We start from the raw sequence: 14,858 nt of genomic DNA, 5'->3' as shown, positions 1-14,858 counted from the left end.
CTTACAAAATTCAGTACAGTTACCACCACAAAACTATACACAATGCAGTGTCACATATAAAAAGGTGGACTCTGAGCTGACAGTTACCCGTCGGGAGCAAGGTCTTCCACATGTGCTGCATAACTGTGTGAAAATATCCACTCATTTCTCAGCAGTGGTAGCGAAAGAGAAAATAAAAAGAGACAAATGGAATTTGCAAGGAATTATGATTCCAAAGGCAATAGGGTTGATCAGAGGCATGGAGGGGCTTCCATAGGAGGACCAATTATACAAACCCAGAGACTTAAGATAGGAAAGGGGAGAGCTGAGAGGGCATACAAGACAGAACTATAAAATCAGCACAGTGTGGAGAAGCTTGGCAGGGATCAATGTTCTAACTGGCTCTGGCACTAAGAGAAACAGGAGAGTGCAGAGGGCAGAAGGTGGAGGACTGTGTGTGTGTGTGTGTGAGTGTGTGTGTAAATCAAATGAAACTACCTGAAGGCAAGGTATTCAAAACCACAGACATGTGGGTTCTTCACAAAGTATGCAGTTGAGCTGTGGAACTCCTTGTCACTGCAAACTAAAGGATTACATGGATTCAAAAGAAACTTGGCTATGTTCATGGCGAGAAAAATCTACTGGAAGTAACTACAGAGAAACCCTGTCCATGTCTAAGTAATGTTTACACTAGTCAAGGACTTTTCCGCATCTCATGCTCTGCCAGGTGCACAAGAATCTGGGAGGGGGCACAGCAAGATAGTTGATCCAAACTGGCCAAAAGGCTATTCCATGCCATATGACATCATGCTCAGTATATAAACTGGGGGGAGTTGGCCGAGGGGCAGCGATTGCTGCTTGGGGACTGGCTGGGTGTCGGTTGGTGAGTGGTGAGCGGTTGTATCACTTGGGGGGTTTTTTGTTTTTCCCTGGGTGGTGTTTCTCTCTCTCTCTCTCTCTCTCATTATTTTCCTTTTCATTACAATTTATTATTATTGTTGTTGTTATTATTATTATTATTATGAAGAAATCATTAAACTGTTCTTATCTCAGCCCATGAGTTTTCTTGCTTTTCAGATTCTCCCACCGGAGAGGGGGGAGGGTGAGCGAGCAGCTGCATGGTGCTTAGTTGCCGACTGGGGTTAAACCACGACACCGCCAGATGAGGTACCCCAAGGAGACACAGGTATAAACACATAGTTGTTGAATCCCACTGTTTTTATGTGAGAGATGTGTGGATTGCAACAGTAGCAGCACTACTGGACCTCCCTAGGAAAGCTGGGAGAATTACAGTCCAGCATGCATGAAAGCTTTGGAATTGGAGCCCAAAGAGGTAAAGTCCAAGCTTAGCTAACATGTGAGGCCGAGAGCAGTGTGGGGTCATGGGATGGCTCTGCTCTGACACCCTGTGAGTCACCCTGCAAGATACTGGCTAGCTGGAGGCACTTCTCAGGGAGCTGAAGAGACTGATCTAGAAGGAAGGCAATATATACCTGTGCTGCCTGGCAAAGCAGTGAGCAGTTGCAACTGACAGCTCCATAGCTGCATGCCTATGACAGCATTATCCAAAGGGCTTCAACGTACCTGGTTTCCAGGTCTAGCCTCATCAACAACCAGGGCTCATCAGGCAGTCTGGCCTGCTGAATGGCTCTACCACGGCAGCAGCGCCTCTGTGCTGAGCTTTGCTTCTTCATGCTTATCTGCTACTCTGATGACTGCTACTCTTGGATGACTCTAGAATCCAGGATTGGGCCTGGCTGAGATGGAGTTATTTTCACCTCATAGCGTTGTGCTTTGTATTGGTAGCTAGAAAGGTGTTGATAACACACCAGTGTGTTGGCTGGTGCTGAGCAGTGCTCACACAGCATCAAGGCTGTCTCTCCAACATTCCTCCCTCACCACTGGCTGGGGGTGGGCAAGGTCTTGGGAGGGGACATAGTCAGGACAGGTGACCCAAACTGACCAAAGGGATATTCCATACCATATGACGTCTGCTCAGCAAAAAAAGCTAAGAGAAAGGAGGTGTGTGTGGGGGGGCGCATTCGTTATTACCACGTTTGTCTTCCAGAGCAACCGCTATGAGTACTGAAGCCCTACTTCCCGGGAAGTGGCTGGACAGTGCCCGCTGATGGGAAGTAGAGAATAAATCTTTTGTTTTCCTTTGCTTCCATGCGTGGCCTTTGCTTTTGCTTTATTAAACTGCATTTATCTTGACCCACGAGTTTTTTCCATCTTATTTTCTCCTCCGCCCCATCCTGCTGAGGCGGGAAGTGATAGAGTGGTTGGTGGGCACCTAGCATCCAGCCAAGGTCACCCCACCACAAATCCCCATCCACAACCACATCTCCAAAGCTTCAGGTGGTGCTGGGTAAAGCCTAGATGACACACAGCATTTCCTGAGTATCCCTCTTACATGTCATGGTAGGGCTACTCCATACAAGCATAAGTTTGCTTTACAGACCCTGCACTGTCCTCTGCCAAGGAAGCTTGAGCATGTGAAGCAGGGTACAGAGTTTCCCTTTCCAAAATAGTAGACACTTTCTTTGATAATCTTGTAACGAAGGAACTGGTGCACACCACACTGTGGCAAAGGTAATGCATTCATAGAAGGACTACTACACGACATACCAGGTCCTTTACTGGGTCTCTTCTCCTAAGTGTAACAGGCAGTAGCTTTGTTGGAATGCGTCTTGGAAGCTGTTCAGTTCCTGTTCTGTCCCTGAGAAGAAATGGAGGCACATGCTCTCAGTCAGGACTTTCCATCAGCACAAGCAAACTGATGTGCTGTGGCCTTGCCTTGCCTTGTGTGCTCTTCCGATGTGCGTATTTCTGCCGGTTCACCACTCTTGGTGAGCACAAAGTAACCGGCTCAGGAGGTAATCATAAGCTACCTTGGAGTGAGAAGCAGCCAAGAAAGAGCCTGGTTTATTCCTTCAAACTGTATAGGTCCTTACCCAGCTGGCCAAAAAATTCTACTCATGGGCCTGACATAAGGCCAATGTATGTGCCATGGGAAAAAAGTCCCAGAATGCTGACACTGAGACACACTGCTGTGCAGAGCTACTGGGTGAAAGCTGAGCATAGTGTGCTTTGCTCATGGAGTGGACTTCCCTAGGAAAGCTCCTGCACCCCGATCATGTCTCCTTCTAGGGATAACCTTCCTCTAATAACCCATAATGTTATTGAACATATGGACTACTGAATCTTCCTCATGTGTTTGTAATTGCAATGTGTTTGTAATTGCCATCTTAGGGCACAGAGTAGTTGCCCACATCTAAAATTAGAAGATGCTGCTCTTCTCTCAGAAAGATTCAGTCAGGCACGTTTCCTTTTCTGCCTCAAACATTGAGAATCAGCACCGGGCCTGGATGTGCTCTCCCTCATCAGGCTGGAAGAGTGTGACGTCAGCCGAACGACACTGTGTGAACCCAGAATCCTGGGTTCTCGCCATCCTCTCCTGGGACATGGTCTCCCCACGAGGAACAGAGCAGCTGCCTCAGAGGAAGCCTTCTGCACAGTGAAGCGTACAGGAGTCACTCTCACGGTCTACCTTTATGCTGGCTCAAAACACACAAGTAATCACAATATTTGCCCCTGTGAAGTGGATGTGAAAATGGCACTGTGAACCCAAGCAAAGCCCACCTAGGCCCTCGCTGTTCACACACAGAAGCAGAGCAGGGCTACAGTGGGATGATGACATTCTGCCCCTCACCTCCCTCCAGTCTGGGAACTTGGAAGGTCGTCAGCGCCGTGTTCTTGGGAATGTAGCTCATTGGGAAAACCCAGTGTTCCTAGTTGTTATTATGGAACAAAATCGATCTGTGCTGTGATCCACCCTTACAGATGTGAAGCAACTTCTAAGGGGCAGTGAGTGTGCTGCTCGCTCAGAATACTAACGTTCATCAGCCAGCAGCCAAAGTGCCGACATGTGCAAGTATGGAGAAGAGCTGCCCAGCAAAGTCTGCTAGGGAATGCTGAGCTTCAGTGACTGCGGGTAAGGCAGGAAACACAAGGACAGCAGGCCTTCTGCTGTTGAGATGCCATGTCACTCACTGTCTGTTTGCACAGCTTAATGATTACGGTCACACGATACTATGATTACACTCCCTGAAAATAACACAGGGCCCAGGAAACAGTGGAGAAAAGGGCAACCAAGCAATTTCAGAGGACGCCACCAGGATGAAAAATAAAATGGGAGAAAATGAAATTGACAGATTGGAGAAAAACATCCAACAGCTGTTGTCACACTGAAATGCCCGGAAAATACTCCTAGGCTGGTCAGCAACTTTGGCGCATTTATGCGACAGATTCCGAGGAATGTCTTATCAATTATAACCACGTACTTGCTTAAACTTACACTATAAATCCCAAGGCGTGTTACTTCTAATGCCACTGTCAGCAGATTCTGATCTGTCTCATGTACTCATGTACATCAGCTCTGCTGATGAAGCTGTGATGGAGAATGCCCACTGAGCATAGCAAACAATAAGCATCCAAGTAAAACACCACTGAAGGAGAATGCTGGGGAAACACAGTCCAGCACACAGGAAGGCTTTGGAATCAGAGCCCAAAGAGGTAAAGTCCAAGCTTAGCTAACATGTGAGGCTGAGAGCAGTGTGGGGTGATGGGGTGGCTCTGCTCTGACACCCTGCGAGTCACCCTGCAAGATACTGGCTAGCTGGAGGAACTTCTCAGGGAGCTGAAGAGACTGATCTAGAAGGAAGGCAATATACACCTGTGCTGCCTGGCAAAGCAGTGACCAAGGGAAATGGCCATTGCAGCTTAAGCTGGAGAGCATATGAGGTACATTCTCCCAAATCTACTTGCTTAGCGCTCAAACAATGTCCCCATCTCTCGGGTTAAACTCAGACCTTGCCAAGTACAAGCCTCATGGGGAGAAAGGTGTGTCCCCAGCAGCCTTTAGTGGCGTGAGCAGGAAATCTCCTCAGGACAGGGGACGCAAGCACTGTTAGAGCACCCTGACACTATGGGCGCTGGCTATGTGGTGGCACGTTGCCATCATTGCTTCATTTCTGACCCATTTCCTTCCCTGTTCTTACCCAAGAGGCCTGTTCCCCTCCTCACCTGCCCGGTAGCAGGAGCCCTCCAGTTGCTTTGATGGGTGATGGAAAGGGCATTCGGAAGGTGATGGGTGATGGAAAGGGCATTCAGAAGGTCACCTTCTCAGCCAGGACCCACTGCCCAGCTGCGATTGCTTCCAGAGATATTAGCTGAGAACATTAGAGGCGACTGAGTAACTGTGCAACTCGGGCACTCATTCAAGTGCAGCCCAACTTCAAACGACAGGTCTGTCCTACCAGCTACTCGGCTTACCTTTTCAGTTAGACAATCTGGTCCTTCTCCACTGAGATGCTCAGTCTTCTTCAGGCTGCAGGAAGCCATGTAAGAATGTCATCACTGGAAAGAGAAGACACAACCAATAGAAAAAGCTGTGACTCAAACTCCCTGAAGGGAAGATGCATTCAGTTCCCTTTTCCCTGCTGTGAGGTCAGGGAAGATCTGAGAAATCGGTCCCTGAGTGGAGAAGCAGCATGAGGAGACGGCAAAAGGCCATTCCGGTCTCTTCATGGCTACCCTGAGATAGGATATATCTTAACCAGATAACCCACAAACACCTACGTGGAGTAGACATGGTATGCTAGGCATGGAGAAAGCACTCCTCATATTTAATTTGATGTGACTCAATGCCCATCAGCAGAATAAACACGCTTTCTTCAATATAAGAAACGTCAATTTCTTAATGAGGAAACTGTGTCCGTACCATATGCAGGCTCCAGCACTCAGCCATGTCTTAGCAGAAGGGCAGGGAAGAGGAGTTTTCCTCCAAAGGATTAGGGTGCTGGCATTTCTGTTCAGCTTGGGCTAGCATTCCTGGGAGTTCTCCTTTTACACAGAGGACTGCTGTCCGAAGAAACACTGCTGAAGTGGAGGCTGGGCATTCCCTGTCAAACTGCCCGTCGGGTCTGGTGACGTTTCTCTCAGCATGCTTAACAAATAATTGCAGCATAGCTGACAACACCATTTGAAAGCTGCACTTCTTACAGTGGATGTTTTCAAACATCCTTTGTCTCTGCTCATGCTGGGAATGCTTTTGCTTCACCTCTAAGCACCTTGGGTTCAGCTATGAACAAATGCAAACCCTACCCATTACTGAATGGAGGTTTACAATATCTTTATTTTTTCACCTAAGAAGTGCCATGCAACACCACTCATGAGAGACCCCATCCCATTAACCCTGTGAATAGGAAATCCATTCTGTGAAACAAATTAAAAAATCTGGAAGGAAGGAAGGAAGGAAGGAAGAAGGAAGGAAGGAAGAAGGAAGGAAGGAAAGAAGGAAGGGAGGAAAGAAGGAAGGGAGGAAGGAAGGAAGGAAGGAGTTGTGGATGCATTGGTGACACACTGACATGTCGCCTCTGCTGTAGCTCCCACTTCAGCAACCAGTGTTCAAGTCTGCCTTGCTACACACTAGCTTGAAGCTAGATCTTCCATGTCACATGATCCACTGGTGATTCACAGGGTGCACTGATCCCTGCAGGCATGCTCTGCTAATCCAGACAGCATGGCTGATAACACCAGCATGCTGCAAATCCCACAGGGACTGCTTTTTCAAAGTCATCTACCAGAACCGCAAACTCTATCCCACTTTCTGGGCTTAGCAGAAGAGTAGTAGGTTCAGCTCTGTCTCACAGAAGCATTTTGGAAACAGATGAGAGGGGGTCTGACTCCATCCTGGCCTTCGATGTTTCTGGGGGTGGCTTCTTACATTACCAGGGATGTGATAAGTCTTGAACTTAACAGTATGTGTAATACCTACGTGAAACAATGGTTCCAGCAGCAACTGGGGGAAAAGCCCACATTGGCTGGGAAGAAACACTGTGGGGCCCAGGTCCAGGAATAGTTTTCTGCCAAGTCTCAAAGGGCTAGCTGAGGTCTGAGGTCTGGCAGCCATGTCCACTGGCTGGTATGACTCAGTATCCCTCCTGCAGTGTGCAGGGCCAACAGACACCTTCCTGCTTGCAGATGGTCACGGGCTTCAGTGTCAACAGGAAGCATGGTGTGACACAAGGGACCGATGGGCGGGCCCAAAGTATGTTTGATCTGTGCTTTGTAGTTGGCTGTATTTAGGGGCATGTGCGTCAAAATGACAGGCATGCCAGAATGGGAAGGAAACCTTCCTGTTGTGCACAGGCACATCAGTTTCTTTCAGTTGGGCCCATTCAGCAGCACAGACTTTGTGCCTTCTGGTTGCTCCATGGGGTATTGCTAAAGGCAGAAGATTTGGAAGAAGTTGCTCGTTCGTCAGTGCTGAAGGTAATCCCTTCAGCTAGCAGCTATCTAGAACTGTTAGCAGGGCACAAGCGGTTGGGGGGTGGGAGTGTAACGAAGGAAGGCCTGGCTGGAGAGACTGGTGGAGGAAAGAGTAACTATCTGGAGGAAGTACTGGGAAAGGAGAAACTAATGAGAATGGCCAGGGTAGCAGGACCAGCTAGCTGGAAAAATGGGCAGCTCAGTTTGGGCCATGCCGTCCATTGTGGCTCACAACAGGTATGGGACTTCACCTCCACAAGCTGTGCTGAGATGTTTTCTGGGAGGAAGAACAGCTGGCTGGCTGCTACTTAGTGGCCTGACTAAAACTTCAGAGAAGAAGAGGACTTTACATGATCACTGTGGCCCTTCAGGATGGCTTGGGAAAAGAGGCATGGCTTATCCTGTTATGTCACCATGAATACCCCTCCTCAAAATGTCTGTGAAATCCATGGTGTGGCTGCTCTAGGGTGGCTGCATGGTTAAAGGAATCTAATGAGCGACAAAGGTACCCAATGCTATTGTGAAAGCATGAACTGTGCAATGGTGACCTTGATGCTGTGCTCCTTCAAAGACTTAGATGGGAGCTCACCAACTCAGCTGCCTTTCTGTACTGGAATTCACTGCTGACGAGGTTAAATTTTACACCACGCATACTGACCCCCAAGAAGATGCCTTCTGGAACTTTGCTGGTTAATTCCCACATGGCCCAACTGGGCTTGCTTTAGTTGCTTCTCTCTGGGTACAAAAGAAGACCAGTGGGCCTGAAATGGAGGCCAGCGGCTTGCAACCATGCTTCTTTTCCTGTTATTGCAACTGGTCAGGAGGTCCTGGTCGGCTTAGTCCAGGGTGGCAGGAGTGGAGGACCTACGCAGGAGGCCTGGAGGTGGTTCCATGACAATGACATGGAGATACTGGTCCTGGAATTTCCTTCTAACTAGACAGGTTACGAGGCTGCTGCTGCTGCTCTAAGAATTAATTATCATTAATTTCCAAAAGGAAAAGTTACAGCTTATGGTTATGAATGGCGGGCATGCTGAATGGGTAGCATGACCGGGAATGGGACTTCTCCAGCGTTCATTTCTGTTTGCTTGGTGTTACAGCGAAATGTTTAAAGCTGAGCCTGGAATAGTGTCAACCCTGTCACCACCACCGCTGGGCCTGACCTACCAAGCTTGTACCATATTTGCGCTACAAGACAACTGAGAGAAGGATAAGAAGACACATCTGGTGCCACTTTCAGAAGTCACACAATGGTGGGCATATCACTGTCTGATGGAGAGTTTTTGTGGTTTTTTTAGCTGAACTCACTAGCGGAAGTATTCTCAGTGCAAAGACTGAACCTCTATATGCAATAGTTTGGAGAATTTTGGTTGCTTTCAATAATCTTCCTGACTATTACTTGATTAACAGCAGTCACCGCTCAAAGTATGTTTTCCTCCATCACACCAAACACAGCCCACACATCTGTAACTGCTTTCTGTTGACTTCCATTGCCTGTATCTGGGGACTAAGGTATCAATGCAAGCTTTTAATAGGCAGAGGTCAACTTCCGTGCTGAGCACAGAAATTCCAGATAGAGCTCCACTGTGACTGCAGTTTCCTCTTCAAGAGGTAGCCAGCGCATACATTCATGCTGTGGATTTGTATCTGCTGGTAGCATTTGATGAGGGAAACGTTCTGTCAAAGGACAGCCTCCTCCAACACCATCCAGCTACATGCAGGGTTAGGTGGGACAGTGCGTTGCGTGCTACAGTTCTTCTGCACCCTGAGCAGTCAGGCAGCCTTCCGCATCTTCCTTTCTGGAAGCTGCTGTCTGCAGATTTCTGGGTTCTCCTTTACAGATCTCCTAGTCTACTTCTCACCTACAAGTGGTCTTCTCTTGGAATGTTTTTCCTTCTAAATCCGAGTGGAAGTCAGGTCATTACCTCTCCTTGACTCTGCCCACAGTCAGTTAGGCTCACATGACTTATACAGGAATTGTCTTGGAATTATTTTTGTCCTTGGAATTATTCTCATTGTTTAAATAGAGTAATAAGGAGGACCCTGGGAACTACCAACCAGTCAGCCCCACATCAGTGACTGGTAAGATCATGGAACAGACCTTCCTGGAATTTCTGTTGAAGTCTCTGTGGAAAAGAGGGAGGTGATTAGAGACAACCAACATGGCTTCACCAAGAGCAAACTGTGCCTGAATAATCTAGTGGCCTTCTACGATGGAGTGACTGCGTCAGCGTACAAGGGAAGAGCAACTGATGTCATCTACCTGGACTTCTGTAACGCCTTTGATACGGCCCCCCACAACATTTTTGCGTCTAAATTGGAGAGTTATGGTTTTGACAGATGGACTGTGAGATGGATAAGGAATCGGCTGGGTGGCCACATTCAAGGAGTTATAGTCAAAGGCATAATGTCCACATGGAAACCAGTGGTGTCCCTCATGGGCTCGTATTGGAATCAACACTATTTAGTATCTTCATTAATGACATACTATCCCCCACTAGATCTAGTGGGGGAAGGGAATAGAGCTCTAAGCACTTGAGAAGAGCCAGGGGCTGCCAAGGCATTAGGAAGCAAAAGGGAAACACCTGTGAATTGCCTCAAGCGAATTAGGGCGAACTCCTCTAAAAAGGGCATGTGGCCAATAGCCCTGCTGAAGTGCCTCTATACCAGTGCACGCAGCATGGGAAACAAAGAGGAGGAGCTGGTAGCTGCTGCCCAGATTGCTATCACAGAAACGTGGTGGCATGAACCGCACGATTGGAGTGCTGTGATTGATGGCTATAAACTATTCAGAAGGGACAGGCAAGGAAGGAGAGGTGAGGGAGTGGCCCTCTACGTCCAAAAGGGGATCGATTGCACGGAGCTATCTTTGAAGAACAGCAATGCGCACGTCGAGAGCTTATGGGTGAGAATTAGAGACCAAGCCAACAAAGGAAACTTTGTGGCTGGTGTCTACTACAGGCCACCTGATCAGGAAGAGGAGGTTGATGAAGAGTTCTGTCTTCAACTGCAGGATGCATCATGCTCACAGGCCCTGATCCTGATAGGGGACTTCAGCCACCTGGACATCTGCTGAAAAAGCAGCAGAGCAAACTGCAAGCAGTCCAGGAAACTACTGGAGTACGCTGAGGACAACTTCCTAGTACAGGTGATGGAGAACCTGACCAGAGGAGAGGCACTGCTGGACCTGTTGCTCACTAACGCAGAAGAACTTACCAGAGAGGTCAAGACTGGGGTAGCCTAGCTGCAGTGATCATGCCCTGGCACAATTCTCAGTCTTGAGGTGTACAGGACGGGCAAATGTAGAGTCAGGACCCTCAACCTCAGAAAGGCAAGCTTTCATCTGTTTAGGGCGCTAGTGCATGGGATCCCTTGGGAAACTGCCCTCAGAGACAAAGGAGCGAACGAGAGCTGGGAGATATTTAAAAACATTTCTCTTAGGGTGCAAGAGCTCTCAATCCCAGTGTACTAGAAGTCGGGCAGGGGAGGCAGGAGGCCAGCTTGGCTAAGTCAAGACACAAAACCAAAATGCATAGGCAGTGGAGGCAGGGATATACATCCTGGGGGGATTATAGGGATTATAGGGATATGGCCCGAGAGTGCAGGGAAGGGGTCAGGAAAGCCAAGGCACAGCTGGAGTTGAACTTGGCTAGGGACGTGAGAAGTAACAAGAAGGGTTTCTTCAGGTACGTAGGACAACAAAGGAAGATGAAAGAAACCGTACGCCCCTGATGAGTGAAACAGGAGACCTGGCTACAACCAACATGGAGAAGGCTGAGGTACTCAACAGCTACTTTGCCTCGGTCTTTGCCCGCACGTGTTCTCGCCACACTGCCCAGTTCACAGAATCCAAAGACAGGGGCTGGGAGAATGAATTCTTCTCCTATTGCCCACCATAGGAGAAGACCAGGTTTGAGACCATCTAAGGAACCTGAATGTGCACAAGTCCATGGGACGTGGTGAGATGCATCCGAGGGTCCTGAGGGAATTGGCAGACGAAGTTGCTAAGCCACTATCCATCACATCTGAAAAGTCGTGGCAGACTGGTGAAGTTCCCAGTGACTGGAAAAGGGGAAACACAACCCCCATATTTAGAAAGGGAAAGAAGGAAGACCCAGGGAACTACAGGCTGGTCAGTCTCACCTTTGTGCCCAGCAAGATCATGGAGCAGATCCTCCTGGAAACTATGCTAAGGCACAAGGAGAACAGAGAGGTGACTGGTGACAGCCAGCATGAATTCACTAAGCCGGGCAAATCATGCCTGATGAATTTGGTGGCCTTCTACAATGGGGTTACCACACTGGTGGATAAGGGAAGAGTGACTGACATCATCTACCTGGACTTGAGCAAAGCATTTGATACTGTCCCACAGAACATCCTTATCTCTAAAATGGAGAGACATGGATTGGATGGGTGGACCACTCAATGGATAAGGAATTGGCCGGATGTTCACATTGGCCGGATGAGCCGGATGGTCAATGGCTCAATGGCCGGGTGGAGACCAGTGACGAGTGGGGTCCCTCAGGGGTCCGTACTGGCGCCAGTATTATTTAACATCTTTGTTGGGGACATGGACAGTGGGACTGAGGGCACCCTCAGCAAGTTTGCAGATGACACCAAGCTGAGTGGTGTGGTTGATACTCTAGAGGGAAGGGATGCCATCCAGAGGGACCTTGACAGGCTAGAGAGGTGGGCCCATGCAAAACTGATGAAGTTCAACAAGGCCAAGGGTAAGGTCATGCACCTGAGTCGAGGCAATCCCAAACGTGGATACAGGCTGGGCGAAGAGTGGATTGCGAGCAGCCCTGTGGAGAGGACTTGGGGGTATTGGTGGATGAAAAACGGAATATGAGCCAAGAATGTGTGCTAGTAGCCCAGAAAGCCAATCACATCGTGGGCTGCAGCAAAAGCAGTGTGGCCAGCAGGTCGAGGGAGGTGATTCTCCCTCTCTACTCCCCTCTTGTGAGTCTCCACTCACCTGGAGTACTGTGTTCAGCTCTGGGGCCCCCAGCATAAGAAAGACACAGACCTGCTCGAGCGGGTCCAGAGGAGGCCCACGAAGATGACCAGAGGGCTGGAGCACCTCCCCTGTGAGGACAGGCTGGGGTTGTTTAGCCTAGAGAAGAGAAGGCTCCGGGGAGGCCTTACAGCAGCCTTCCTGTACTTGAAGGGGACCTACAGGAAAGATGGGGAGGGACCCTTTATCAGGGAGTGTAGTGATAGGACGAGGGGTAACGGTATTAAACTGAAAGAGGGTAGATTTAGATTCAATATTAGGAAGAAATTCTTTACTGTGAGTGTTGTGAGGCACTGGAACAGGTTGCCCAGAGCAGTTGTGGATGCCCCCTCCCTGGAAGGGTTCAAGGCCAGGCTGGATGAGGCTTTGAGCAACCTGATCTAGCGGAAGGTATCCCTGCCCATGGCAGAGGGTTTGGAACTGGATGGTCTCTAAGGTCCCTTCCAACCCAAACCATTCTATGATTCTATTCTGTGATTCTGTACGTGGTAGGAGTGAGTGCACCCTCAGCAAGATTGCAGATGACACCAAGCTGAGTGGTGCAGTTGATACACCAGTGGGAAGGCATGCCATCCAGAGGGACCTTGATGGGTTTGAAGAGTGGGTCCATGTGAACGTGATGAAGTTCAACAAGGCCCAGTGCAAGGTCCTGCACCTGGGTCAGAGCAATCCCCACTATCAGTATATATCAGGGGATGACTGGGTTGAGAGCAGTCCTGCAGAGAGAGGTGGTTCTCCCCTCCTACTCTGCTCTCATGAGACCCCACCTGGAGTACTGTATCCAGCTCTGGGGCCCGCAGTACAAGAAAGACATGGACCTGCTCGAGCAGGCACAGAGGAGGGCCACAGAAATGATCCAAGGACTGGAACAGCTCTCCTGTGAAGAAAGGCTGAGAGAGTTGGGCTTGTTCAGCCTGGAGATGAGAAGGCTCTGAGGAGACCTCATTGCAGCCTTTCAATATATAAAGGAGGCTTATAAGAAAGATGGAGACAGACATTCTGCCAAGACCTGTAGCGACAGGACAAGGGGCAAAGTTTTTAAACCGAAGAGGGCAGATTCTGGTTGGATCTAAGGGAGACATTTTTTAAGATGAGGCTGGTGAGACACTGGAACAGACTGGCCTCAGAATTTGGGAATGCCTCATCATTGGAAGTGTTCCAGCTCAGGTTGGATGAGGCTTGGAGCAACCTGATCTAGTCAAAGGTACCTCTGCCCACAGCAGGGGTGTTGCACTAGATGATCTTTTTAAGGTCCCTTCCAACCCCAACCATTCTATGATGCTATGATTCTGCCCTCTAACTTCTGCATGTCCGTGGGAGTCAGAGATTGCCCAGAGAGGCAAGACTTCAGATGCACCGCTGCGCTCACTGTTTCCCACTGGTTGTTTCTGGGCTCCTCCTGGGCAGGACACAGGGTGTTTCCATCAGCCTCTCTATGCCCTGCGCAGGGAGCCCAGGGGTGAGCTCTGGGTTTGAACTCCAGAAAAGTGGCTGCTGCAGTGCCAGAGCTCTCCTTGGAACAAGCTCTTCGTGCACAGGCCAGTGCGTGACGCTGGATATTACCTTAGATCACAGGCATCATTTTTCTGACCTTGCCCCTGTGTTATTCACCGAGCTTTACCCACTGAGCTCTTTTAATAACCAAAATGCCAGTGACCAGGAGAAGAGCGTGTTTAGATCTGACAGTGTTTAAAGCAGCTCAAGTGACAGTGCCCTTTTCCTAGAACTAGATCAGTCACCCTTTCAGGACTACCGGCAAATTCTCCCTTTCTCAGAGTATCAGCATTGTACAGGACTGCCTACTACCTCTAATGCTCTGATACAGGCTGCACTGTGTTGATAGCATTTGTTGCTGGAACTGTATGAATGTGTAAATGTGCAAGATATTTGTGATGGGATGGGAGTGCTGGACTGAGGATGTATCAGAGTGCAGAGGATCTCGGACTGTATGCTGTGTGTGTGATTGTGTATAGAGTTGTGTTTGGGTGGAGGGGTGGGTTTTTTGGAGTTGTAGGTCATGAAGGGCTACAGGGACCTCCCCTGCTTCCTGACTTGATTAAGGACATTGCTTGTTATATGTTGACAGTGGGTACATATGTGAGGAACAAGCTTAAGCTGTTTAGAAGGTTACTTTGCATTTTTGGCTCTGTCATGTTCTTAAAAATCTGTACTAAAGGTGGAGGTATAGTAAAGTCTTTGTTAATTACGTTAGTGCTAGTCACCAAATATTACTCATTTATACTTACTCAACTCTGTACCTAATGCATTTTTGTGTGTACCCTATCTTTCAACAGGAATGTTTAGAAAAAAAATGTAATTGTTTTTTTTGTCTTGGGCTGCATCTCAGTTCCCAAGAACGTCGTATGTATGAATTTGGACTGTAACAAACACATTTTGCTTCTCTCATTTCAAATATTAGATGAACATAAGAGTTAAATTCATTTAACAAGAACATTTTAGCTCTTTTTTCACACAGGTTATCTATTGCCCGTAATGCATTTCTTCATTAACCTCAGAGCATCATCTGGAA

Source organism: Mycteria americana, chromosome 16 (assembly GCF_035582795.1).
Source record: "Mycteria americana isolate JAX WOST 10 ecotype Jacksonville Zoo and Gardens chromosome 16, USCA_MyAme_1.0, whole genome shotgun sequence".
Taxonomy (NCBI): Eukaryota; Metazoa; Chordata; class Aves; order Ciconiiformes; family Ciconiidae; genus Mycteria; species Mycteria americana.
This window is presented reverse-complemented; position numbering follows the sequence as displayed.